Source organism: Schistocerca cancellata, chromosome 1 (genome assembly GCF_023864275.1).
Source record: "Schistocerca cancellata isolate TAMUIC-IGC-003103 chromosome 1, iqSchCanc2.1, whole genome shotgun sequence".
In the NCBI taxonomy this organism is placed as follows: domain Eukaryota; kingdom Metazoa; phylum Arthropoda; class Insecta; order Orthoptera; family Acrididae; genus Schistocerca; species Schistocerca cancellata.
In genome coordinates, this window is record NC_064626.1 from 343,744,626 (window position 1) to 343,771,382 (window position 26,757).

Sequence of the window (26,757 nt, forward strand, 5' to 3'; positions counted from 1 at the left end):
TGTACCATTTCCTGTGGTCACGGTGTTTGTATTGTTTTGTTGTAGATTATCAGTTTGAATCTTTACATTTACACTTTGCCTTTTTCTCTTTTTCTAAATTGTAATAGAAAGTTTGCATGCCTTTTTTGTATTTATTTCCATTTAAAAAATAAATTCCCAAGTTTCATCTTTCTTATACACACATATTTTGTTGAAGGCCTACAGGCAGTATAGATAAAGCATTTGGTACTGAGTTATCTCGTCTGCTTATGTATGTAACAGAAAATTTTAATTACTGTAAAAAAGAGAGCCCATGTTGTGAGTCTACTATCAGGTGGTTGTAATTAGAGTGCGGCTACTCACAGAGGTCCAATGTGGGTTATAATTATTGTATGGATGTGAAACTTGGTAGATATGCTAATGCATCAATGCAGAACTGAGTTGTTGTTGTTGTGGTCTTCAGTCCTGAGACTGGTTTGATGCAGCTCTCCATGCTACTCTATCCTGAGCAAGCTTCTTCATCTCCCAATACCTACTGCAGCCTACATCCTTCTGAATCTGCTTACTGTATTCATCTCTTGGTCTCCCTCTGTGATTTTTACCCTCCACGCTGCCCTCCAGTACTAAATTGGTGATCCCTTGATGCCTCACAACATGTCCTACCAACCTATCCCTTCTTCTGGTCAAGTTGTGCCACAAACTCCTCTTCTCCCCAATTCTATTCAATACCTCCTCATTAGTTATGTGATCTACCCATCTAATCTTCAACATTCTTCTGTAGCACCACATTTCGAGAGCTTCTATTCTCTTCTTGTCTAAACTAGTTATCGTCCATGTTTCACTTCCATACATGGCTACACTCCATACAAATACTTTCAGAAATGACTTCCTGACACTTGAATCAATACTCGATGTAAACAAATTTTTCTTCTTCAGAAATGCTTTCCTTGCCATTGCCAGTCTACATTTTATATCCTCTCTACTTCGACCATCATCAGTTATTTTGCTCTCCAAATAGCAAAACTCGTTTACTACTTTAAGTGTCTCATTTCCTAATCTAATTCCCTCAGCATCACCCGATTTAATTCGACTACATTCCATTATCCTCATTTTGCTTTTGTTGATGTTCATCTTATACCCTCCTTTCAAGACACTGTCCATTCCATTCAACTGCTCTTCCAAGTCCTTTGCTGTCTCTGACAGAATTATAATGTCATCAGCAAACCTCAAACTTTTTATTTCTTCTCCATGGATTTTAATACCTACTGCGAACTTTTCTTTTGTTTCCTTTACTGCTTGCTCAATATACAGATTGAATAACATTGGGGGGAGGCTACAACCCTGTCTCACTCCCTTCCCAACCACTGCTTCCCTTTCATGTCCCTAGACTCTTATAACTGCCATATGCTTTCTGTACAAATTGTAAATAGCCTTTCACTCCCTGTATTTTACCCTTGCCACCTTCAGAATCTGAAAGAAAGTATTCCAGTCAACATTGTCAAAACCTTTCTCTAAGTCTATAAATGCTAGGAATGTAGGTTTGCCTTTCCTTAATCTTTCTTCTAAGATAAGTCGTAGGGTCTGTATTACCTCACATGTTACAACATTTCTACGGAATCCTAACAGATCTTTCCCGAGGTCAGCTTCTACCAGTTCTTCCATTCGTCTGTAAAGAATTCGCATTAGTATTTTGCAGCTGTGACTTAGTAAACTGATAGTTCGGTAATTTTCACATCTGTCAACACCTGCTTTCTTTGGAATTGGAATTATTATATTCTTCTTGAAGTCTGAGGGAATTTCGCCTGTCTCATACATCTTGCTCACCAAATGGTAGAGTTTTGTTAGGCCTGGCTCTCCCAATGCTGTCAGTAGTTCTAATGGAATGTTGTTTACTCCTGGGGCCTTGTTTCGACTCAGGTCTTTCAGTGCTCTGTCAAACTCTTCACGTAGTATCATATCTCCCATTTCATTTTCATCTACCTCCTCTTCCATTTCCATAATATTGTCCTCAAGAACATTGCCCCTGTATAGACCCTCTATATACTCCTTCCAACTTTCTGCTTTCCCTTCTTTACTTAGAACTGGGTTTCCATCTGAGCTCTTGATATTCATGTAAGTGGTTCTCTTTTCTCCAAAGGTCTCTTTAATTTTCCTGTAGGCAGTATCTATCTTACCCCTCATGAGTTAAGCCTCTACATCCTTGCATTTGTTCTCTAGCCATCCCTGCTTAGCCATTTTGCACTTCCTGTCAATCTCATTTTTGAGACATTTGTATTACTTTTTGCCTGTTTCACTTACTGCATTTTTGTATTTTCTCCTTTCATCAATTAAATTCAGTATCTCTTCTGTTACCCAAGGATTTCTACTAGCCCTTGTCTTTTTACCTACTTGATCCTCTGCTGCCTTCACTATTTCATTCCTCAAAGCTACCCATTTAGATTGTGGTCAGAGTCCACATCTGCCCCTGGAAATGTCTTACAATTTAAAATATAGTTCCTAAATCTCTGTCTTACCATTATATAATCTATCTGATACCTTCTAGTATCTCCAGGGTTCTTCCATGTATACAACCTTCTTTCATGACTCTTGAACCAAGTGTTAGCTATGATTAAGTTATGCTCTGCGCAAAATTCTACCACGCGGCTTCCTCTTTCATTTCTGATCCCCCAATCCATATTCACCTACTACATTTCCTTCTCTTCCTTTTCCTGTTGTCGAATTCCAGTCACCCATGACTATTAAATTTTCATCTCCCTTCACTACCTGAATAATTTCTTTTATCTCATCATACATTTCATCAATTTCTTCATCATCTGCAGAGCTAGTTGGCATATAAACTTGTACTACTGCAGTAGGCGTGGGCTTCATGTCTATCTTGGCCACAATAATGTGTTCACTATGCTGTTTGTAGTAGCTTACCTGCACTCCTATTTTTTTATTCATTATTAAACCTACTCCTGCATTACCTCTATTTGATTTTGTATTTATAACCCTGTATTCACCTGACCAAAAGTCTTGTTCCTCCCGCCACCGAACTTCACTAATTCCCACTATAACTAACTTTAAACTATCCATTTCCCTCTTTAAATTTTCTAACTTACCAGCCCGAGTTATGCTGGAAAAAATAGTTCCAATTTTGGCCACATGGTAAAAATCTGGTGCTGTGAATGCAAGAAAGGCATATAGAAATGTTTCCATGTGTAATGGATTAGGAACAGCATGTGGTCAGAAAAGATCAAAAAAGTGAGAAACACATAATATTGATTTTGTAATTGACTGCTACTTACCCAGTTTTTTTCAATATGAGCAGTGGGGATATCAAAGTTCTGCATCCATAAAATGATGTGATCAGCAGTTGCTCGCAACAGTTCTGGTGAAATATGAGCAGAGTTTTCCTGTAAATTGGCCCTCACATCAGGTAGCAGCTGAATATGTCCCTGGTAAACGTGTTCTTTCAGATATCCTCAGAGCCAAAAGCTACATGGATTCAGACCAGGTTATCTTGCAGGCCATGCCTCTGGAAAGCTCTATAGATAACACATCATGAAAGGTTGTATTAAGCACCTCTTTCACTGGGTGAGAAACATGAGGTATTGCCCAATCTTGCATGAAAACAGTGGTTTCCATACAGTTGTGTTCTTCCAAAGTAAGAATCACATTCTGTACATGGTCTCAATAACATGCAGATGTCACCGTACATCTGACCTTCTCTTGAAAGAACAGTGGACTGAGAATAAAGGTGTTTGTGAATCCACACCATGCAGTCACATATGGCAAGTGCAATGGCTCTTCATGTGCAACATGCAGTTTAACAGGACCACAAATTCGGCACTTCTGTGTATTGACTGCACCCTGTAGTGTAAAATGTGCCTCATGATTCCATAGAGTATGGCCTGGCCACATGTTGTTAACTTTGATCCATGCCCAAAACTGAAGAGCAAATTCAGAACATTGCTGCAGATCATGAGGTTTTTAGTTGCTGTACCATCTGGATATTGTATGCATACCAGTGTAATGTTGACTGCAAAACTTTCTGCACTATTGACCATGGAATGACACTGAATGAACACTAGTACTACCTCAAGCATGTGCTGCATGGCCACTTACAGCAAAAGCAACCTGGGATAGGGTACCTTTTCTTCTTCCAGATGCCACACAAAAAACACTTGTGTTTTCAATTTTCATTATCATCTTTTTTTTAAATATTTAATGACATCAGGTCTTTCCTCAGATGTTTTACTTGGCTATGGTCTCTCAGAGAAGTGCTGTAATTGCTGCCATTCACATAAAACAGTTTCACTAACAGTGCATTGTCTCTCTTCTCAAAAGCCCTAGAGCTCACTAATTTTTTGGCATGTCAACTGACAGTATAAATAGCATACCATCACACATTATACAGCACCAGATGTTCACCTGGTGGCCAAAACTGGAACTAATTTTTTCCAGCATAAATTGATTCTGCATTAATGGATGCATCAGTATGTCCTTTTTTTCTCTCTGTCAGTAGGTACTTAAATATCTTGAAAATTGATATTACATGTTAAGTTTCTTTTTCTGCTATCATGTTATTATGTTCACGCTGCATAACCATTCTACCAGCAAAAGCTGTTGGTCTGTGTCCTTCATTGCTGCGTGTGTTGTGTTCCTGAAATATGTGACATCTCAAACCATAGTCTGATGCATCCTCTGCTAGATGGAAAGGTAAATTTAATTGAACTAGTAGTTGTAAATTTGCCAAAGTTTTTTTTACATTGTTGAATTTTGCTTTGCAGTAAATATACCAGTTCCATGTTGTGCTTTGTTTCAATAATTTTATTGAAGTGGATGCTTTAAGCTCAGCATTAGGAAGGAATTTTCTAAAAAATCTTATCATTGCCAGATAACAGATAAGTAGTTTTTATTAGAAAATTCTGGACAGAGTTTAACTGCATATAACCTGTGTGGATCAGGCTTAATTCCTACTGTATTTACAATGTGTCCCAAAAACTTAAATTCACGTCTTCAAAATTGCGATTTTTGACAACTTAACTGCAGTACCTAGGGAACTTAAGCTAAGGAAAAATTCATCAAAAGCTTTGAGGTGTTCATTCCATGTTGTCGATTCTGTTACTATATAATCCACATACAATAACAATTTATTCCTTACATTGTTGCTATCACCTTATCCAATGCTCTTATGAATGCTGATATAGAACTATTCAGACCAAAACGGTAATACATGGAACTCATATGAATGTCCTTTGAACTGTGATTATGTACCTTCTTCACCCTACAACTTTTGTTAACATTTCCTCTGCTGTGGGCAGCCTGTCTCTTTCTGGTTAGATTATTTTGCCAAAAGTGTATGCTTCTAATATCATTTGCACAATTCTCTCTGCTTTTTAATGATTATTGAAAGATAGTAGTAACAACTATCAGATGTCTTAATTATATTCCACTGTAACATTCTACTGATTTTCTCTTATACCAATGACTTTGTAGATAGTGGTATACAGCATTGCCTTATGTAGAACGGTCTGTGATGTTTAACCTTTTAAATACAAACAAGATTAGATTAGATTAGATTTACTTTCATTCCAATTGATCCGTAGTGAGGAGGTCCTCCAGGATATAGAACATGTCAGAAAAACAACAATACATGACAAATATTTACAACTAAAACAAATAAGCTAATGTACCATTCCACAGGTCCCAAGTGGAATGATCGTCATTTTTTAATGAACACTAAGAGTCATTTTACAAATACTAATCCACTGAATTTAAAATAAAAAAGTTTTTTATTTATTTATAAGGTAATAAACCTGTAATACAACTACTGTAATACTTATTTACAATGAACACATTACTGCACTGAAATGGTGCAGAAGTTAGATTATACTTACACACTTACACACACACACACACACACACACACACACACACACACACACACACAAATTTTCAGTGAACACATTACTGCACTGAAATTGTGCAGAAGTTATGTTGTACTTATATACAAATCAGTTGGTTTTACTAAGAAATTCATCAATGGAGTAGAAGGAGTTGGCCACCAATAAATCCTTTAGGCTTCTCTTAAACTGAATTTCATTGGTTGTTAAGCTTTTTATGGCTGCTGGCAAGTTATTGAAAATGTGTGTTCCTGAATAATGCACACCTTTTTGTACAAGACTAAGTGACTTTAAATCCTTGTGAAGATTATTCTTATTTCTAGTATTGATTCCATGAATTGAGCTGTTGGTTTGAAAAAGTGATATATTTTTAATGACAAATTTCATTAAGGAATAAATATATTGGGAAGCTGTAGTTAGTATCCCTAGTTCCCTAAACAGGCTTCTGCAGGATGTTCTTGAGTTCACACCACATATAATTCTTACTGCACGTTTTTGTGCCTGGAAAACTTTAGCTTGGCTTGATGAATTACCCCAAAAAATAATCCCATATGACATTATGGAATGAAAGTAAGCATAGTATGCCAGCTTTTTCATTTTTGTATCCCCTATGTCTGACAAAATTCGCATTGCAAACAGAGATTTGTTAAGACACTTCAGCAGTTCTGTGGTGTGCTCCTCCCAGTTGAATTTATTATCAAGCTGTAATCCCAAGAATTTAACACTGTCCACTTCTTCTATCTTCTTGTCATCGTATGTTAGACATATACTCTTGGGACACCCCTTACAAGTTCTGAACTGCATGTAGTGTGTTTTTTCAAAGTTTAGTGACAAAGAATTGGCTAGGAACCAGTGATTAATGTCCACAAATATTTCATTGGCTGATCTTTCTAAGACTACACTTGATTTGCTATTTATTGCAATGTTTGTATCATCAGCAAACAAAACAAACTTGGCATCTGGTAATGTTACTGATGAAAGGTCATTGATATATACAAGAAAAAGTAAGGGCCCCAAAATGGAACCTTGTGGGACCCCACATGTAATTAATTCCCAGTTGGATGATGCCTGATAGCTTGATACATGTCTCTTTCCTAATAACACCCTTTGTTTCCTGCCAGAGATATAAGATTTGAACCATTTTGCAGCATTTCCTGTTACACTATAATATTCTAGTTTACTTAAAAGGATATTGTGATTTACACAGTCAAATGCCTTTGACAGATCACAAAATATACCAGTTGCCTGCAATTTTTTGTCTAATGAATTAAGTACATTTTCACTGTAAGTGTAGATAGCCTTCTCAATATCAGAACCTTTTAGAAATCCAAACTGTGACTTTGACAGTATGTTATTTGAGATAAGATGGTTATAAAGACGACTGTACATTACTTTTTCGAAAATTTTTGAGAATGCTGGCAACAGTAAAATTGGACGGAAATTTGATGCTATTTCTTTATCTTCCTTCTTAAACAGTGGCTTAACTTCAGCATATTTCAGCCATTCAGGAAATATTCCACTGATAAACGACTGGTTACACAGATAGCTTAATATGTTACTTAGCTCAGAATCACATTCTTTAATTAACTTTGTTGATATTTCATACTACCCACTAGATGTTTTTGATTTTAAAGATTTTATGATGAACATTATTTCTGTTGGGGTAGTGAGGGTCAAATTCATATTATGGAAGTTACTTGAAATGTCTGGTCTAAGGTAATCCATAGCAGCATCTACCGAACATGACAACCCCATCTTTTCAGTAACAGTTATAAAATGTTTGTTAAAAAGTTCTGCAACACTATACACATCTGTCACCAATGTATCATTTACTCTTAATGCTATTTGTTCCTCTTCATGTCTGGTTCTACCGGTCTCCTCCTTCACTATATCCCATATTGTCTTTATTTTGTTATCTGATATGACTATCTTTTCCTTGTAATATATTTGCTTTGACATCTGTATTACAGTCTTTCATATTTTGCAGTATTTCTTATAATGTGCTATAGCATCAACATTGGAAATGTTTCGGATTGACAGATACAGTTTTCCGTTGCCATGTGTGAAGGAATCATTGACATCAATGCTGAAGTTCAGTCTGCAACCACAGAAGACTGCTGGTCCGTCGAGTAGAGAGTGTGCAGAGACAGATTTTATAGTATTCTTCTTCTTGTCTGCAGCGGATGTTGTCATTTCAACATCTTCAATTGTTTTATATATTGTCATGTGTGAAGGAATCATTGACATCAATGCTGAAGTTCAGTCTGCAACCACAGAAGACTGCTGGTCCGTCGAGTAGAGAGTGTGCAGAGACAGATTTTATAGTATTCTTCTTCTTGTCTGCAGCGGATGTTGTCATTTCAACGTCTTCAATTGTTTTATATATTGTCTGTCTTGAACGTCGACAATATCTTCTGTAAGATGTTCAAGACAGACAATATATAAAACAATTGAAGATGTTGAAATGACAACATCCGCTGCAGACAAGAAGAAGAATACTATAAAATCTGTCTCTGCACACTCTCTACTCGACGGACCAGCAGTCTTCTGTGGTTGCAGACTGAACTTCAGCATTGATGTCAATGATTCCTTCACACATGGCAACGGATGGCTAACCGTCGCTATTGTACGAGGTGGTTCTGGAGTCCCAAATGTATCCGGCCTCGAGAGCTTTGTTGACCGTAATGTCATTGCATATAGAACCTATCATGTTACTGAAAATGCTAATAAAGACAACAGCTAAGCCTCCTAAGCCCAATGTGAGCAGAGTGGAGAAACTGGCATTGAAATCGTTGGGGAAGGATGAAGAGTTAGTTGTACTACCAGCCGACAAAGGGAATGCCACAGTTATCCTCAATGCTACCGATTATCATAAGAAAGTGGCCATATTATTGGAAGATGCCACATACCGTATTCTTAAACGGGATCCCACAGCAGCACTTAGTAGGAAGACAGGGGAGCTACTGAAGAACTCTGGCCTCCCAGAAGAACTAGTCAAGAATCTACGGCCAAGAGCACCAAGGCCACCCAGGTTATATGGTCTACCCAAAGTCCATAAGGATGGGGTTCCGTTGAGACCTATTGTTAGTGCTATTGGGTCTCCTACATACCGGTTGGCAAAATACTTAACCAAATTATTAGCACCTATAGTCGGCCACTGCAGCCATCATATTACTAACTCACAAATGTTTGTTGACATTATAAAGCAGATGAGGATAGGTCCGAATGACATCATGATCAGCCTAGATGTGGTCTCTTTGTTTACAAAGGTTCCAGTGGAAGATACGTTAAAAATGTTGGCTGCTCATTTCTCTCCTGAAATACTAAAGTTATTTCAACACACTTTGATGACCACCTATTTTTTGTATGGTGGAAAATATTATGAAATGATTGACGGAACAGCCATGGGTTCGCCGCTGTCACCAGCCATAGCTAACTTCTTCATGGAGGATTTCGAAGAACGAGCGTTGAACAGTGCTCCCTTATGTCCATTCTGCTTCTTCAGGTATGTCGACGATACTTTTTTAATCTGGCCACATGGCAATGAGGCACTGCAGCAGTTTGTTGAACATTTGAATGGTATACATCAGAACATAAGATTTACAGTGGAGGTGGAGAAGGATGGAAAATTACCCTTCTTAGATGTACTGGTGGAGCGAAAGTCAGATGGACGTCTCGGACATTCTGTGCACAGAAAACCTACGCATACAGATTTATATCTGAACGCGCATAGTTTTTACCACCCAGCTCAGAAGAGAGCTATGCTGAACACCTTGGTACACAGAGCAAGGACTATTTCGGACAAGGATCATCTCGGCTCCGAGATTAACCATCTGACGACGGTATTCATAAAAAATGGTTATTCTGATTGTGATATCAGATCTACTCTGGCGAAGAAACCAAGAACGGACGCTGTTCGAACAGATCAAGAGGACCAACACATCGCGCGGCTACCATTCTGCGGTGCAACGACCAGCAAGATCGGCAGAGTCCTAAGCCGGCAAGGAATCAGACCAGTCTTCCGGCCACCCAGGAAGATTAAGGAAATGCTGCGACCCGTGAAAGATAATCTTGGCCTGAGAGTACTGGGAATTTACAGCATTCCTTGCGAGTGTGGCAAAAGTTACGTGGGCCAGTCTATAAGAACTGTCGCCGATCGCAGTGTGGAACATCAGCGTCACCTGAAATACAGGTATCTAGAAAAATCAGCGGTGGCTGAGCACAGTTTGTTAAATAAACATAAGATTTTATTCGATGAAACAAGACTACTTGCTCACGCTTCAAACTATTGGGACTCTGTCATCAGGGAAGCAGTTGAAATTAGACTCTGTGAAAATAATTTCAACAGAGATTCCGGTTATGCACTCAGCAATGCATGGAAGCACGCAATTGATATAGAAAGAGCGCAGAGGGAGACTTCTTACATTCCTCGCAGTTCTCCGCCTGTTGCGATGGATGGCGCTGCAAGCAACGCTGGATAAAGCGCGCAAACAAAATCTATGGATATAGAGGCCGCCACCTCAGTACGCATCGGTTTCACCGTGACGTCATCCAGCCAATGAGAAGCCGTCCACTGCTTATAAAAGCGGAAGCCTCACCGGTCCACGACAGTCAGTTTTACCCCTGACGAAGATGACGGAGGTAGTCATCGAAAGCTTGGGATTTTATCCAAATTTGACGCGGCAAGTAAACCGAGAAATTTTTATGCAAGTTTTCTTTTTGTTTTACAAGATACCCCTATTCCTCGAGTAATCCATGGCTTCTTTGTAGACTTTGCTCTAGCCTTGGTAAGTTTTGGGAGAAAGCAGTGTTCGAATAAGGTATAAATCTATAATAACCCCTGGTCTCACTGAAAAGGCATCAACTTAACTTGCTGGCAAATCAAAACTGTGTGCCAGACTGAGGCTCAAATTCAGTTTTAATCTTCCAGAATGTTTCATATTAGCACTCAATCCACTGCAGAATGAAAAATTCATTGCTCATGGCTCATATCGCTGTAATGGACCTAGATGCAAGACTTGCCAAATACAATCTGCCACCATGACTAATGGTCACAAGCATCATCTATCCCATCAAAGGCTGGGTTACCTGTGAAACAAACACATGATCTACAAGCTAAGATGCAAACCCTGTGCTACATTCTACATGGGCATGATGACAAACAAGCATGAATGACCACTGACAAACTGCAGCCAAGAAACAGCTCGACCACCCCATTACTGAACACGCCACCCAACACAATGTTCTTCATTTCAATGACTGCTTCACAGCCTGTGCCATCTGGATCCTTCCCACCAACACAAGATTTCTGAATTGTGTAGGTGGGGACTATCCCTGCAATATACAGGGTGATCCATTGATCGTCACAAGGCCAAATATCTCAAGAAATAAGCATCAAATGAAGAAACTACAAATAACAAAACTTGTATAGCTTGAAGGGGGAAACCAGATGGCGCTATTGTTGTCCCACTAATTTACATATTTGTGTAGTACATAGGGATATATGAATGTTTTATTTGGACCACTTTTCTCGCTTTGTGATAGGTGGCGCTGTAATAGTCACAAACACATGGCTCATTTTAGGTGAACAGTTGGTAACAGGTAGGTTTTTTAAATTAAAATACAGAACGTAGGTACATTTGACATTTTATTTTGGTTGTTCCAATGTGATACATGTACCTTTTTGAACCTATCATTTCTGAGAATGCATGCTGTTACTGCTTGATTACCTGTAAATACCACATTAATGCAATAAATGCTCAAAAATGTGTAACGACATTCCTCTCAACAGCGAGTTGTTCACCTTCTGTAATGTTCACACATGCATTGACAATTTGCTAATGCATGTTGTCAGGCATTGTCGGTGGATCACGATATCAAATATCCTTCTACTTTCCCCACAGAAAGAAATCCAGGGATGGATGAATGTGTGGGCCATGGTATGGTGCTTCAACAACCAATCCTCCTGTCATGAAATATGCTATTCAATACCGTTCAACCGCATGTGAGCTATGTGCAGGACATCCATCATGTTGGAAGTACATCGCCATTCTGTCACGCAGTGAAACATCTTGTGGTAACATTGGTAGAACATTACGTAGGAAAGCAGCATACATTGTGCCATTTAGATTGCCATCGATAAAATGGAGGCCAATTATCCCTCCTCCCATAATGCCACACCATACATTAACCCACCGAAGTCGCTGATGTTCCACTTGTTGCAGCCATCGTGGATTTTCCGTTGCCCAATAGTGCATATTATGCCGGTTTACGTTACTGCTGTTGGTGAATGACACTTCCTCGCTAAATACAATGTGTGCAAAAAATTTGTCATTGTCATGTAATTTCTCTTGTGCCCAGTGGCAGAACTGTACACGACATTTAAAGTCATCGCCGTCCAATTCCTGGTGCATAGAAATATGGTATGGGTGACATCGATGTTGATGTAGCATTCTCAACACCAACAATTTTGAGATTCCCGATTCTTGCGCAGTTTGTCTGCTTCTGATATGTGGATTAGCCATGACAGCAGCTGAAACACCTACTTGGGTCTCAGCATTTGTTGCAGATCATGGTTGACATTTCACATGTGGCTGAACACTTCCTGTTTCCATAAATAACATAACTATCTGGCAATCAGTCCAGACACTTGGATGATGTCATCCAGGATACCAAGCAGCATACATAGCACATGCCCATTGGGCATTTTGATCACAATAGCCATACATCAACATGATATCGACCTTTTCCGCAGTTGGTAATCGGTCCATCACGAAGCAAATACCGTCCGCACTGGCAGAATGTTATGTGATACCACGTACTTATACGTTTGTGACTACTACAGCGCCATCTATCACAAAGCGAAAAAAGTGGTCCAACTAAAACATTCATATTTCTTTATGTACTACATGAATATGTAATAAAAAATGGGGGATCCTATTTTTAAAAAATGAAGTTGATATCCGTTTGACCTATGGCAGCGCCATCTAGCGGGCCAACCATAGTGCCATCTGGTTTCTCCTTTCAAGCTAAATGAGTTTCGTTCTTTGTAGTTTTTACATTTAATGCTTATTTTGTGAGATATTTGACCCAGTCACTATCGATGGACCACCCTGTATACTATGTCTCGTAACCCTTCTGGCTTCAACTTTGATTGGTCATTGTCCTTATCCATCTAGCACTTTCCCTGTGCCCATTCCTGCACTACACAGCCATCTGTTCCACCAACAGACTCACAGTCATTTTACTTCTCTCCTTTCCTCCTAACTTCCCCCCCCCCCCCCCCCCCCCACCCATCACTACCCTGCTGTTCTCACCCTCCTTGCCACAGCCTCCTTTTTAATCCTTACCAGCAGATTACATCTCCCATCATGCACTGCTGCTCACAGTCTGGCCTCAGTAACCAGAGACTGTAGTCATGTGTATGTGTGCCCAACGAAGGCCTTGCTGGCAGAAAGCTCACTTTCTGATAGTCTTTTTGTTGTGCCTATCTGGAACACAGTAACTCTGCTATATGGTGAATAGCAAATAACTGTTTCATAATATTGTTACATTCCATCCTGGATTTTTCATTGTTTATATTCATTCAAGACATGTTTGTTTGCATAACAAAATAATCATATCCTCTTTCTCATATGTGTAATGATCTTTTAATTTATTTATATGGCTGACTATATGATTTTTGTCTACATCTAAATCATAACTACCTAGCTGATGCTTGGTATTTTATCACAGTTCAGATTCTGTGACAACAGCTGCAAGAACCAGTGTCCACCACTACCTAAAGCTACATGCAGTTTATATGTAGTTATTTGTTCAAAGTATATTGTTGCTATTTCTTCTTATTGTCCATACAAAAATGTTTCTCTTCTATTATGAAAATCCAATGACACATTCTGTTCTGAAAACCAGTCTATGCCTTGTATTATAGGTACATTTCACACATGTAACAATAAACATAGGTTGGTCAAATGTACATGCTAATGCAATGAATAATTCATCAGGTACTGGTTTACCCTTTACTCCCATTATGCCTGTCATCTTTACCCCTTTACTGGTGATTTTGAGAATAGTATCCAATTACTGGAACATCATGACAAGAATCTAAAATTAGTCCTACTTGTACATTTCCTATTATATATTTTAGTTTTGGTTTCATACACACATCAAAGAAAGTTTTGCATCACCCCAGCTCCCAGAACTCCTGAAGATAGATGTTGACTGTGGATATTGTATCACAGACACATTCCTTTTGACCGTTCAGAGATGTCACTAAACACACCCAAACATGTAAACAACCATGCATGCGCAGTGCCTATTATACGGAGGGGGTCTGACAGCCAATTAGTTTTCATCATTCCACCAGGAAGGAGGTACACAGCTCATGTTGTCTGTAGTTCAACCATGCCTAGAAGGTCAATACCATGGTTCAATCATGTCCACATTGTTACTTTGTGCCAGGAAGGGCACTCAACAAGGTAAGTGTCCAGGCATCTTGGAGTGAGCCAAAGCGATGTTGTTTGGACATGGGGGAGATACAGAGAGACAGGAACTGTTGATGACATGCCTCGCTCAGGCCACCCAAGGTCTACTACTGCAGTGGATGACAGCTCCCTATGGATTATGGCTCAAAAGAAACCTGACAGCAACACCACCATGTTGAATAATACATTACATGCAGCCACAGGATGTCATGTTACGACTCAAACTGTGTGCAATAGGCTGCATGATGCACAACTTCACTCCCGACATCCATGGCAAGGTCCATCTATGCAACCATGACACCATGCAGCACAGTACAGATGGGCCCAACAACATGCTGAATGAATCACTCGGGATTGGCATCACATTCTCTTCACTGATGACTGTCGCATATGCCTTCAACAAGATAATTGTCGGAGAAGAGTTTGGAGCCAACCCAACAAGGCTGAACGCCTTAGACACACTGTCCAGCAAGTGCAGCAAGGTGGAGATCCTCTGCTGTTTTGGGGTGGTTTTATGTGGGATGGACATACGCCACTGGTGGTCATGGAAGGTGTGGTAATGGCTGTATGATACATGAATGCCATGCTCCGACTGATAGTTCAACCATATTGGCAGAATATTGGTGGGGCATTTGTCTTCATGGATGACAAATTGCACCCCCCATTGCGCACATCTTGTGAACGATGTCCTTCAGGATAACGACATCGCTTGACTAGAGTGGCCAGCAAGTTCTCCAAACATGAATCCTATCAAACATGCCTGGGATAGATTGGAAAGGGCTGTTTATTGATGATGTGACCTACCAACCACTCTGACGGATCTATGCTGAATCGCCGTTGAGGAGTGGGACAATCAGTATGCCACGACGAATAGAGGCATGCATCAATTCAGGAGGGCATGCTACTGGTTATTAGAGGTGCCGGTGTGTACAGCAATCTGGACCACCACCTCTGAAGGTCTTGCTGTATGGTGATACAACATGCAATGTGTGGTTTTCATGAGCATTAAAAAGGGCAAAAATGACGTTTATGTTTATTTCTATTCCAATTTTCTGTATAGCTTCTGGAACTCTCGGAACTGAGGTGATGTAAAACATTTTTGATGTGTGTATATTCTCCTGACATCATCAGTCTGAGGCCAGTCTGCAATGTATGATAACTGAAGACAACTTCACAAGCCAAGATTGCTAAAAGGCATTTTATTGGAAAACTAGTTTTGGTAGAACTGTGCTGCCATCATGGTATCTTATGCTTTAAAATTTTTAATACTTATTGGCTATTGACAGATAATATCTTTTAGAAATATTAAAGTATGAGATCCAATGATAGTGTAGCTCTGTTGAAACCATTCATCCTATGCAGTCCTTTTTTAATGATCTTGTCTTCTGAGGTTTTGTAAGCATTTTATACATTCTTTTATTGGTTGTTTATTTTCTAGTAATAATGCATCTGTTAATGCATTGTCATGGTCATACCTAATCAAACTTAAAGCACTTTCTTGTGGTTCATTTCTCATTGCTTCAGAGGACTAGAAGTGTATTAGTCTTCCTTTACAAGTTCATACTGCTCTGATAGTTTCTGTTATTATTTCTGCTTCTGTATCAATTTCCAGATTGAATATGTTCCTGACTATTGTCTCCTCTATGTTCTACATAGTGTCTTCATAAGTACACAAGATCCTTTATTGTCATTGTTATGTTCATTAGTGTTGTTGCTAAGGTTACTTGTCTGCCAGTTTGCTCATTGTCTTTACACTATGTCAACTTGTTCTAGGTATTCTGATAAATTGCCAACTTTTGACCAATCCTTTCCTATCAGCTTGTCTCTCACTCTCCATAGTCATCTGCTACTTACTACCTCCAGCAAGTGTTCTTCTGTTATTGGATCATCCAAATTCTTTGCTTGTTGATGTGCCATTCTACAAAATCTCTGTAGCCGTTATGAATTACTTTTGTAAGGTTAGGAACATAAAAGTTTTAGTTGTAATTCCTTCTGTGTGCCATTGTTTCAGTTATCAGATTAGAAAGCAGTTTTGAAATCATGATAATTTGGAAAATCTTCTAATTGTAGTACATCCAGTTGTGTTGTGTTACCTGTTATACCACTCACCTAAAACACTTTGAAGCAATAGAACTAGGCAGAGCAGCTGACATGTCAGTCAGAGCAATTCAGTTTGAGTTAAAGTTTGTCACATCACTGCAAGATGGCATTGCAATCTGTCCAAGATTCTTGAAAGATTTTTGGAAGGAGTCAGGATAAATGTCTCCTGATGGTGTAAATTTTGTGAACTTTTGATTCAATCCTTTAGTTAGTAACCCAATGAAATGATCACAATTATTGCTTACTATTTTAGTCTTTATTAATTGATCTTGTACTTCTTTCCATAACTCATTTTTTCTAAACTTAAAGTATTCCTGTGTGACCCTTCTTTTGCATCTCCGGCGGTACACCGCAAGGTTACCGCCCTTCGATTGTGCCATTCCAGCACTAATCGAAGTGCCAGCCACCCAGCCAGCCAGTGTTCGTTCCAGCCAGCCAGCCAGCATTCGTTCCAGCCGAGCAGCAGCAGCAGCAGCAGCAGAATTGGACCCGGCCAGCGGAATCGGTCCCAGCCAGCAGCAGCGGTCCAGCCGACAGCAGCCAGCCAGCTCTCCAGCAGCGGCGGTCCAGCCAGCAGCGACAGCCAGCCAGCCAGCCCTCCAGCAGCAGCAGCGGCCGCAGCAGCAGCAGCAGCAGCAACACCGGCCCCGGCCCCGTCCGCGGCAGCAGCAGCGGCAGCATTCCTGCTGCCCATCGTTGAGTAGGCGCCAGCGCCAGCAGCGCGGGACTCTGGTCTTCGTCCGTCCTCGTCTTCCTCCGTCTCCGTCTTCTTTTGTTCTCGTCTGTCCCCCATTTTTGTCCTTTCTTTTTCGTTCTGTGCGTTTTTGTTTCTCCCCATCGTCATGTCAGCCCCCACCACCACTACCACCACAGCCATTGTATATACTTCCCCCTCCGCCGCCACCACCACCATCACATGGTGTGCCCAGTCACACCCCCCTCTTTCTATCCCGCCTCTTCTCACTCTCCCTTCGCCCTCGCTCTTTGTCGCCCCCTCTCCAGCTTCTTCCTCCCGCTCCTGTCCCTCTGATCCTTTCCCCCCACTCCCCCAGCCTGTCACTGCAGCTCCAGCTAGGGTGGTGGCCCGTCGGGCCACTGTCCATGCCCAACTCTCCCCATCGCCTTCGCCATCACCGCCGCCACCGTCACCGTCACCGTCGCCTTCACCATCACCATCTCGGGCGCCATCTGCTGCGTCCACGCCGGGACCTGTCCCTTCCCACCACCTCCCTATAGCTCCCGTCTCCCATATCACCACCCGCCCTTCTGCCGCCTCCGCTCCCAAAAAGGCCCCGCCCTGTCCTCCTTCCCCCCCCCCCCCAGGGTGCCATGGATGTCTCCCCACCTGGCCCTGCTCCCTCCGCCTCTTCCTCCTCCACCTCCTCCCCCCCCTCTTTCTACAACTACCTCCTCTCCCATCCCGATCCTTCCCTTCTTGAGGCCCGGAATCTCTCCCTCCTCCTCCGCCAACACTTCCCTGGTGCACCCATCTCTCTCCTCACTCCCAGATGGGATTCCGTTCTCATCTCCTCCCCCAGCCCCACCCTCCATACTGACATCCTCTCCCGCCTCCCAACCACCCGTTTTGGTCCCAACGCCTCCCTCACCCCTGCTCCTTCCCCGTCTCCTACCCACCAACCCCAACCCCCGCGTCGCCCACTGACCCTCACCGCCGTGATCACTCAGCTCAGTCTGTCGATCATGGAGGAGGAGGTGTTGGCGGAACTCAAGGCGCATCCCACGCAGGAGGTGCGGGCGGTCCGCCGCATTTTCAACTCGGCCGGCTCCACCCGCCTTATGCGGGTTTTCTCCGAGGACGCCCCCTCCATTGATCATCTCCTGAAGGTGGGTGCCCTCCTCTTCAACCAGCGCTACAAGGTCGACCCCTCCCGTTCCCCTCCTCAATCCTTGCGCTGCCAGAGGTGTCTGCACTATAACGCGCACCCCACAGCTGAGTGCCGCGAGGCCCCCACCTGCTCGCACTGTAGGCAAGCGCACTTCCTCAGGCAGAGTCCTAACCTCCAATCCCCTCCTTCCTGCAATACCTGCAATCTCCCCCATCCCACCTACTCCCAAAAGTGTAAAGCCCGACCCCCTCTGACCACTCCTGAACTCACCGTCCCTGTCCGTCCTCTGGAAGCCCCCACCCCTCCTGGAAATTCCCTTCGTCCCCCCCCCCCCCACCGCTGAGGACATCATCAGGTTCCTCACCATCATCCTCCAGAATGTCCATCCCTTTCAGCGCCCCCACACCCTCCAACAGGTTTCCCTCGCTGCCCGTTCCATTTTCCAACTCAAAACGTATGCCACCTACTCCAACAACCAGGCCCATTTCACCTTCTCCCACCTTGACACCCTCGTCTAAATCCCTGTCATGGCGTGACAGCAACGTATCCTTTTCAACAATATCCGGTCCCTTCCCGCCAACAGGAACCTCTTCCTGCACACCCTTGCCACCCACCGCATGGATGCCTTCCTCCTTAATGAAACCTTCCTCCAACCCCACCACACCATCCACACCTCGCCCTATCTCCTCCACCGCTCTGATAATCCCCTCCCAATTGCGCATGGCAGAGTTGCCATTGGCCACCTCCGCCAGATCCCCGTTCGGCTCCAACCTCTCCTTCCCGACCCTACCGAAGACCTGATCCTTAGTCTCTTCTTCCCCAGCCTTACCGTTACCTGCGCCACCATCTATGTCCGCCCCAATGCCCCTATTCCCTTCGACTTCCTCTCCCACATCGACCGTACCTTCTCCTCCTATGTGGTTGCCGCCGACCTCAACATCCATAGTCGTTCCGCTGCCCAGTTACGGCGGTGGCATCGGTTCCTCTCCTCCCTTCAAGGCGACCTCGTCCCCATCCCCCAGCACACCCGTCCCGAATCCAACTCCACTCCCGATGTTGTCCTCTCCTCCCCCAACCTCCTTGGCCGCATAACGATGGATGTCCTGGAGCCTATTGGTAGCGACCATCTTGCTGTCCTCCTCACCGTTTCAGACGGTCGTCGCCCCCGCCCCGACCCTCGTAATGACCCTCCCCCTAAGTATGTCCATGACTATTCCCATGCCAACTGGAATGCCTACCAGGATACCCTCTCCACCCAGGTCGATAGCCACCCTTTCATCTACCACCACCCCGATGATGTCACCATGCCGCTTCCTTTCTCCAGCAGACCTTGTCTGAGGCCGTGGAGGCCCACGTCCCTACTGTCGCCATCCACCCCCACCGTCCTACCTTACCCCCGCAGGCTGTCCTCCTCCTCCATGAATCCCGCCGTCTCTACCATGCCTTCCTCCGCACGCGTGACCTGGACACACTACGACGCCACCGGCAACTACAGCGACACATTCGAAATTTGCTCGCGGTTAAGAAACGCCGCGACTGGCGACAGACATGCACCCGTTTAAATGCCACCCTCCCAGTCAACTCGTCCAAGTTCTGGTCAGCCTTACGTCGCCTTACCGGAACTAAACCCTCCCCCTACTATCCTCTTCTCCATGATGATCATCCCTTCCCTGAAACCCTTAGTAAGGCCAATCACTTTGCCTCCTACCTCTCCGATGTATTTTCCATCCCCGATGATCCCCAGTTCGATTACTCCCTCTTCCCGGATATCCGCGATCGAACTGACACCTCTGTCCCTCCCCTCGCTCCTGGTTTCCAGTACTTGGACAACATTGCACACACGGAACTCAATGCCCCCATCACCACGCAGGATCTCATTGATACACTCCGCACAAAATGCAACACCGCTCCTGGTCACAATCGTGTCACCTACCGTCACCTTCGTGAAGCTCCTGTCTCTTTCCTCTCCACCCTGGCCAGGCTCTATGATGTAGTCCTGTCCACCAGTTACTACCCCAACCTGTGGAAAACCTCCCATATCCTGATGTTCCTTAAACCTGGCAAACTGCCGTCCGCCGTCTCCTCCTACCGTCCCATCAGCCTTACCTCAGTCTTCAGCAAGGTCCTCACCTGCCGCATCCACCAGCATCTCCGCCAGCACCGCCTCATCCCCGTTACCCAGTGTGGTTTTCGGCCTTCCTTCTCTTCCGATGACCTTCTCCTTCACCTTACTCATCTCCTTTCCGAACAGCTGAATTCGCGTCGCTCCGCTATCTTCCTCTCCCTGGAACTCGAGCATGCTTATGACCGCGTCTGGCATTCCAGTCTCCTCTTCAAGCTCCAAACCTTCGCCCCTCCCATTAACTACATCCGTCTGATCAGCTCCTTTCTCTCCCGCCGTCCTTCCTCTGTCACCATCCATCACACAGATTCCTACACCTTTTTCCCCTCCGCCGGTGTGCCCCAAGGCTCCGTCCTCTCCCCTCTTCAGTACCTTTTGTACACGGTGGACACGCCGCCACCGTCGCCCCCATCCACCTTCTCCAGTTTGCCGATGACACCGCCTTCCTTGCCCTTGCCCCCACCCTGCAGTGCTCCCAACACCTTCTCCAATCCCATCTTGAACGGTTCATCACTTGGTGCAACCAGTGGTTGCTCAAGGTCAATCCCTCCAAAACCCAGGCGATCATTGTAGGCAAAACCACCCCTTCCTTCCCTCTCCTTGATTTCTATCTCACCATCTATGGCCGTCCTATCGCCCTCACCCCCACCCTTAAGTACCTTGGCGTCACCCTCGACCGTCGCCTCTCCTGGACTCCCCACCTCCGGACAATCCAAGCCAAGGCACGCTCCTGACTCAGTCTCCTCAAGCTCCTCTCCGGCAGTACGTGGGGTCTGGACCCCTCCACCATCCTCCACACCTATAAATCCCTCATCCATCCTATCCTTTGTTATGCCCATCCGGCCTGGATCTCCGCCCCCCCCTACCTTTTACAAATCCCTCCAAATCCTTGAACGTCATGCTCTCCGCCTCGCCTATCGCATCCGTCTCCCCTCCCCCACGCGGATCCTGTACGATCTCATCCCCTTCCCCCACCTCCTCCTTTTCCTTGAAAGAATACGGATCCTGTACACCTCCCGTAAACTTGATCCTCCTCACCCGCTCGTCTCCCCGATCCTCTCCCAACCCCGCCCGCTGCTGCGCCTGTATTCCCATGTCCCACCCGGTCTCCATCTCTCCACCCTCCTTACCGTCTCCCAAGGTGGCTTCCGCCAGCTCCCCCTCCCTGATGATGTCCTCCTCCCCTCCATCCACCCCTCCTATCAACTTTGACCCTGCCCCACCCCCCACTTCCGGTGTCCTTTCCCTTAGGCACCCTCCCTCCCTTCTCTCCCCTTCCCTTCTCTTTCCTTTTCCCCCGTCCCCTCCCTCCACCCCTCTTCCCCCGGGCTTCCCCTCCCCCTTCCTCTCTCCCCCATCTCTCCCCTGCCCATGGCATCTCTGCTCTCCCCTCTCGCTCTCCCCCTCCTCCTCCTCCTCTTTTGGCAGGTCCCCGGACTCGCACACGCATAGTGAACATTCGCGCGCCGGAGATCATCGCCCTCGGTTTAGTGTCTGTGCCGTCGTGGTTGTGAATCAGTGTTTTTCGCCACCCACGCTCCTTCGTTCGCATGTGTCGTCTAACTCGTCAGTGTTTGTGCACAGTGCCGACAGTTTTCTTGTTTGTTTTGTCGAGTGTGAACAGCTTCATGTTTTTTAATTATTATTGTATCTACTGTTTTTTAACCACCAGTCTGTTACTTTTCTGTTTTCCTTTTCACTTTTATTGTACTGCTTATGGCTGAAGAGCGGAGTAAAATTTTCCGCTGCCAGCCCACCTTGTATGAGGTGCTAAAATTACAATAAAGAAAAAAAAAACCTTCTTTTGTATCGGTAGTAAAATTCTCACTTCTTTTCATTCTTAAAGCTCTCTCACCTGTGAGTTTAGGTGCCACAGACATGAGATGTCTTTTAAAATCCATCCATTCTTCCATATGCTGGACAGTGAAATTATTAAGTTTTACATCCCTGCCACTGAATTTGGTCTCTTAATTTGTAAAACTGTTATGAATATGCATTAATTTGTTGTCAAGTTATGAGAAACCGTTAGCCATTTCTGTGAATCTGTTATTCATAAGTGCAAATTGTTCTAAGACCACCTGCATGAACCCTTCCCTGGTCATACAAACCCCCCCCCCCCCCTCACACCTCTACAAAAGCCATGTTAACAGCATTAGGAAATCTAACCATTTCTGTGTTAAGCAATGAAAGGTAAATAAATATACTAATGTATAAACACAATTCATAAACTGTCTGCCTATTGTTATGATTCCTGAAGATAAATATGCTGCATCATAATAACTAAATGAAGAAATCTATCCCTCATGCTCCCATATCTGTATTGTCACAAAATCACAAATTTGCTCTCACATATATTATCTTTTTTTGGAAAGATGTCTCGTGTCTCCAACAGCTACAGTCACAGGTGAGAAAGCTCTCAGAATGAGTAGCAGTGAGAATTTTACTACCTGTACAAAAGATGGGTCACACAGTAATACTTTATGTTTAGGGAAAAAAAAACAATCAGTTAAGGAAAGCAGAAGACCTATTAATAAATACTAAAATGGTAAGCAATAATTGTGACAATTTCACTATGTTGCATTATGTTATGAGTAGCTGTGGCCACTACTACTTCACTGTTGCCATTGTTACATGCTTTTAACGATGTCTTGTAGTGATACAACTCAAACTGCATTGCTCTGACTGACATGTCATCTGCTCTGCCTTGTTCTGTTGCTTCTAACTGTGGTTGGTGAATAATTTGCTTTCGTGTGCCTTCTTAGTAGTAGCACAGGTTTCTCTTGCTTGTGGTTGGATAAATCTTTATGTATCTTTGGTTGAGCTACTTCATTCATTTGTGAATCATCTTGGTTGTGCTTATCTCTTCAGTTTTGATTAATAAGCACTTATTGGATAATATTATTTCACAGTAATTTTGCTGTTTACTTGCCTAGCAGTTTTGTGTTGACTATGTTACTAAAGGAAGATTTATTCTGGCTTAGTCTTTCAAATGAATTATGAACATCCAATAAACTGTATAATTCTTATTTGAATGTGGTTTATATCACTTTTCTTAATAGTAATGATCTACTGTCATGTCCATCTTCTTCCCATACCAAAAACCTTCTTAAGTAATTTTATCTTCTTGAGTTTTTATTCTAAGTTTAATCTTCTTCCCTTCCAAGTTTGTTTCCCTCTATGGTCATTATGTGTGAAAGTTCATTCTGTAGGTGTGTTACTAATACACTGTCCATCTGCCACGTAGTGTTGTCAAACTCCCATCTGTATGAAATCTTAAATCTTGATTCAATGCCAACATCAACTTATAAATGAGTATTCCAACAACTTGGATTTATAATTGGTCTTTACTACACTTTGACAAAATATCAGACAAGAGATTAGTCTATAGTATATGTATTTATGCTGAACTATGTCCAGTTCAGAGTGACATTCAGCCAACTAAAAAACGCTATTACAGAGAGACTGGAAAAATATATATACATATATTGACATTGCTGCTGCATGTTACGTTACAGTTCTTGGAGCAATGTATATCATAGCAATATCTTTATTGCACTTACGATGACATCAGGCACAATGCTACAGTTCTCAACACCACACAAAGCCCATAAGGAATAGCTTGCAGGCAAATAAATAGAAAATCAACAACAGAATGTGCACTGTAACAAACATTCATATATAATCAAGATAGTTGTAACCAACAAATTGACCTTTCTAGTCAACTTTACCAAAACAGCAACTATGTGCACTTGCTCATTTACAAAGCAACCTAGTACTGGATTTCTCTAATAATAATACTGTTTCTTTTTTTGAAACTGTTACCAATAAAGCAGTGAAAATTCTCATAACCTCTCACATCCTAATGTTTATTATTTAAATTATGAAATTTATATGTTGCCAACTGAGTTGGAATATTTATTGCAGAGAAGGTCACCTTTTTTGATTTGTTACTGAATTGGCTGATACTCTGTCTAAAACTTTATTATATCTGTAGGATAATTGTTTAAATAAAACATTAATATTGCATGAAATGGATCCAATTCTCTTCTGTCATGTCTTAAAAGTCAATTAAGGAAAAATGTACAAGTTGCACAATAGGCATCTGAAACATACTGTTTAACTGCTTTCAGATATTTATGCCAGTAAACAAAAATATTATGTAGCATTAATTTCTGTTCTTTGCAGATGATGATGAATGAGGACTGATGCTCGTTTTTAAAGGTGGCATCATCTTGCCTCCATTTTGGCTTGAACATAGTCTAGTGATTGCAGCAAAGTTTACCAACTCAGCCAGCTATCCATAAGACACTGATGTGGCAGTAAGAAATAAGAAACATTACATGTAACTTAAATATGTGTTATGAAAATTGTCACAAACTGACACAGGCTGAAAAAGTTTCTGCTTACTAAGATGCAATGAAGACAGTCTGAAGCAGAGGGTCACAAAGCTGGTAGCTTTCAGAACAAGAGGAAAAGTCCAGAACAATCAAAATTAATTAAGAAATTCATAAAATATGCCATATCTGTGAGACATAGCTGGACAGGATGAAATGTAAATAAGCAAACCACAATGATCATTGCTAAGCATTGTTTCCTTCAATACTACCCTGTTCTCTGGGATATGAAGGTCTCAAGGGTCTTCCATCTCAGAAAGACAGTATTTTTATCATTTTCATCTTGTATGGTATTTGTCTTCAATGCCCTTTGATAAGAAAATTTCTTTCCCAATTTGTATTTGCTTTACATAGTTTGTCTGCTTGTATCAGGAGTAAAACAGCATGATTTTTTATGCTGTTGTCACGATAACTCCTTCTTTAAATGAAAATGAAAGTAAATATCAATACTAACACTATTTGAGACAGATAGGAAATATTTCATTGCCTTTTAAATTGGTGTATGTGTAGGCTTGCTGAGAATCACTGGAAAACCCGTTGTTAACTGTATGATTCATTCCAATAAAATAATGAGAAATTGTAACTTGCGTATTATGAGAGTAGGCTATTTGACGGAAGCGACACACTGAAGATCCACCCAAAACGCATTGTTCTTGGTACAATTTGTTATAATTAAATTTCGACTAGTAACGTATCTACAATTAAGGTTTTCAGGAAGGTAAGAAAATATGATTAAAGAACCAGAGCGTATTGTTGATGTAGCGTAGTAAGAAGCGTTACTGTTTTGTATTGAGTTGTTTGATGGACCGGTGGTTCGCGTCTTGACACTTTCAATTTTTTTTCCCTTACATTCTCGTTTTTATTAGGTTCTGATACTTTATTATTAGTTTAATATAAGTATATATTATAATATTTGATGTTATGTAAATATAAGTTCGTCTGTTTTTGAGAGGTGACTTTGTTCGATTTGCTTAATCTACAGGACAGCTTACGCTACATGTATAAAGATATTTTGCTCCTTTTTCTTTTACGCTTCGTAATTCACATGTTGCAAAGATTCTACTACTGGGTAGGAACAGTGATCAAGTAAGACTGACCTTGGGGTTTTACTAACATGTGGGAATGATGAAATAATGTTTATCTTTTGCGGAGAAGTACTCCAAATTTGTACCGCAGTTTGTTATGGAACTTTTATAAGGCTGTCTCCTTATTGATTGGACATGGTACTTTCCTTTTCATGGACGATGGAGGAAATGTGCGTTTTAATAGAGCTAACATGGGAATTTTACGAGCGCCCGTTGAGTAAACAGTGTGATTAACGAACTAGAAACATCCCTAAACTGCCGCTGGAGTGCGTTGCGAACGCGTATACCACGTTGGGGCCCACGTACCGAATGCACAAGTCGCATCATTTCTGAGCGTTCAGCAGCACGTTGAACTTGGCACGCTGAACGTTACCGTTCGACAGCACGGTCCGTGTGCCGACGGCTTCAGACCGTGCTTGCTCCTTTATTTCGCTGAGTCGCGACTCCGGCGCCTCCTAGCGAGTGACGGGTAGTGGGGCCTCGAGCGCGGCCGGAGACCTTTGACAGTGCGTAACGCACCGGCTCAAGTATGTGATTACATGATTGCAGAGCAATCACTGAAAGCAATCACATTCATTAAATATCATGGAGCAGGTGTATGGTGCAGTTTAAAGTGGACGACTTTATAACACTAACGACAGGGAAGGCAGACGATAGATTCATTGCAAAAATGCTCGGGGTCTGTAGTCCACCCACGAAGGAGGTAGCTTACAAAACACCTGTTCGCCAAATACTTGATTATTGCTCGGCATTTTATAATCTGTATCAGACATGACTTATATAGGAAATAGAGAAGATCCAAAGAAGAGCATCGCGACTGGTTACAGATTCACTAACAAGCGTGAAATCTTCACAGGGA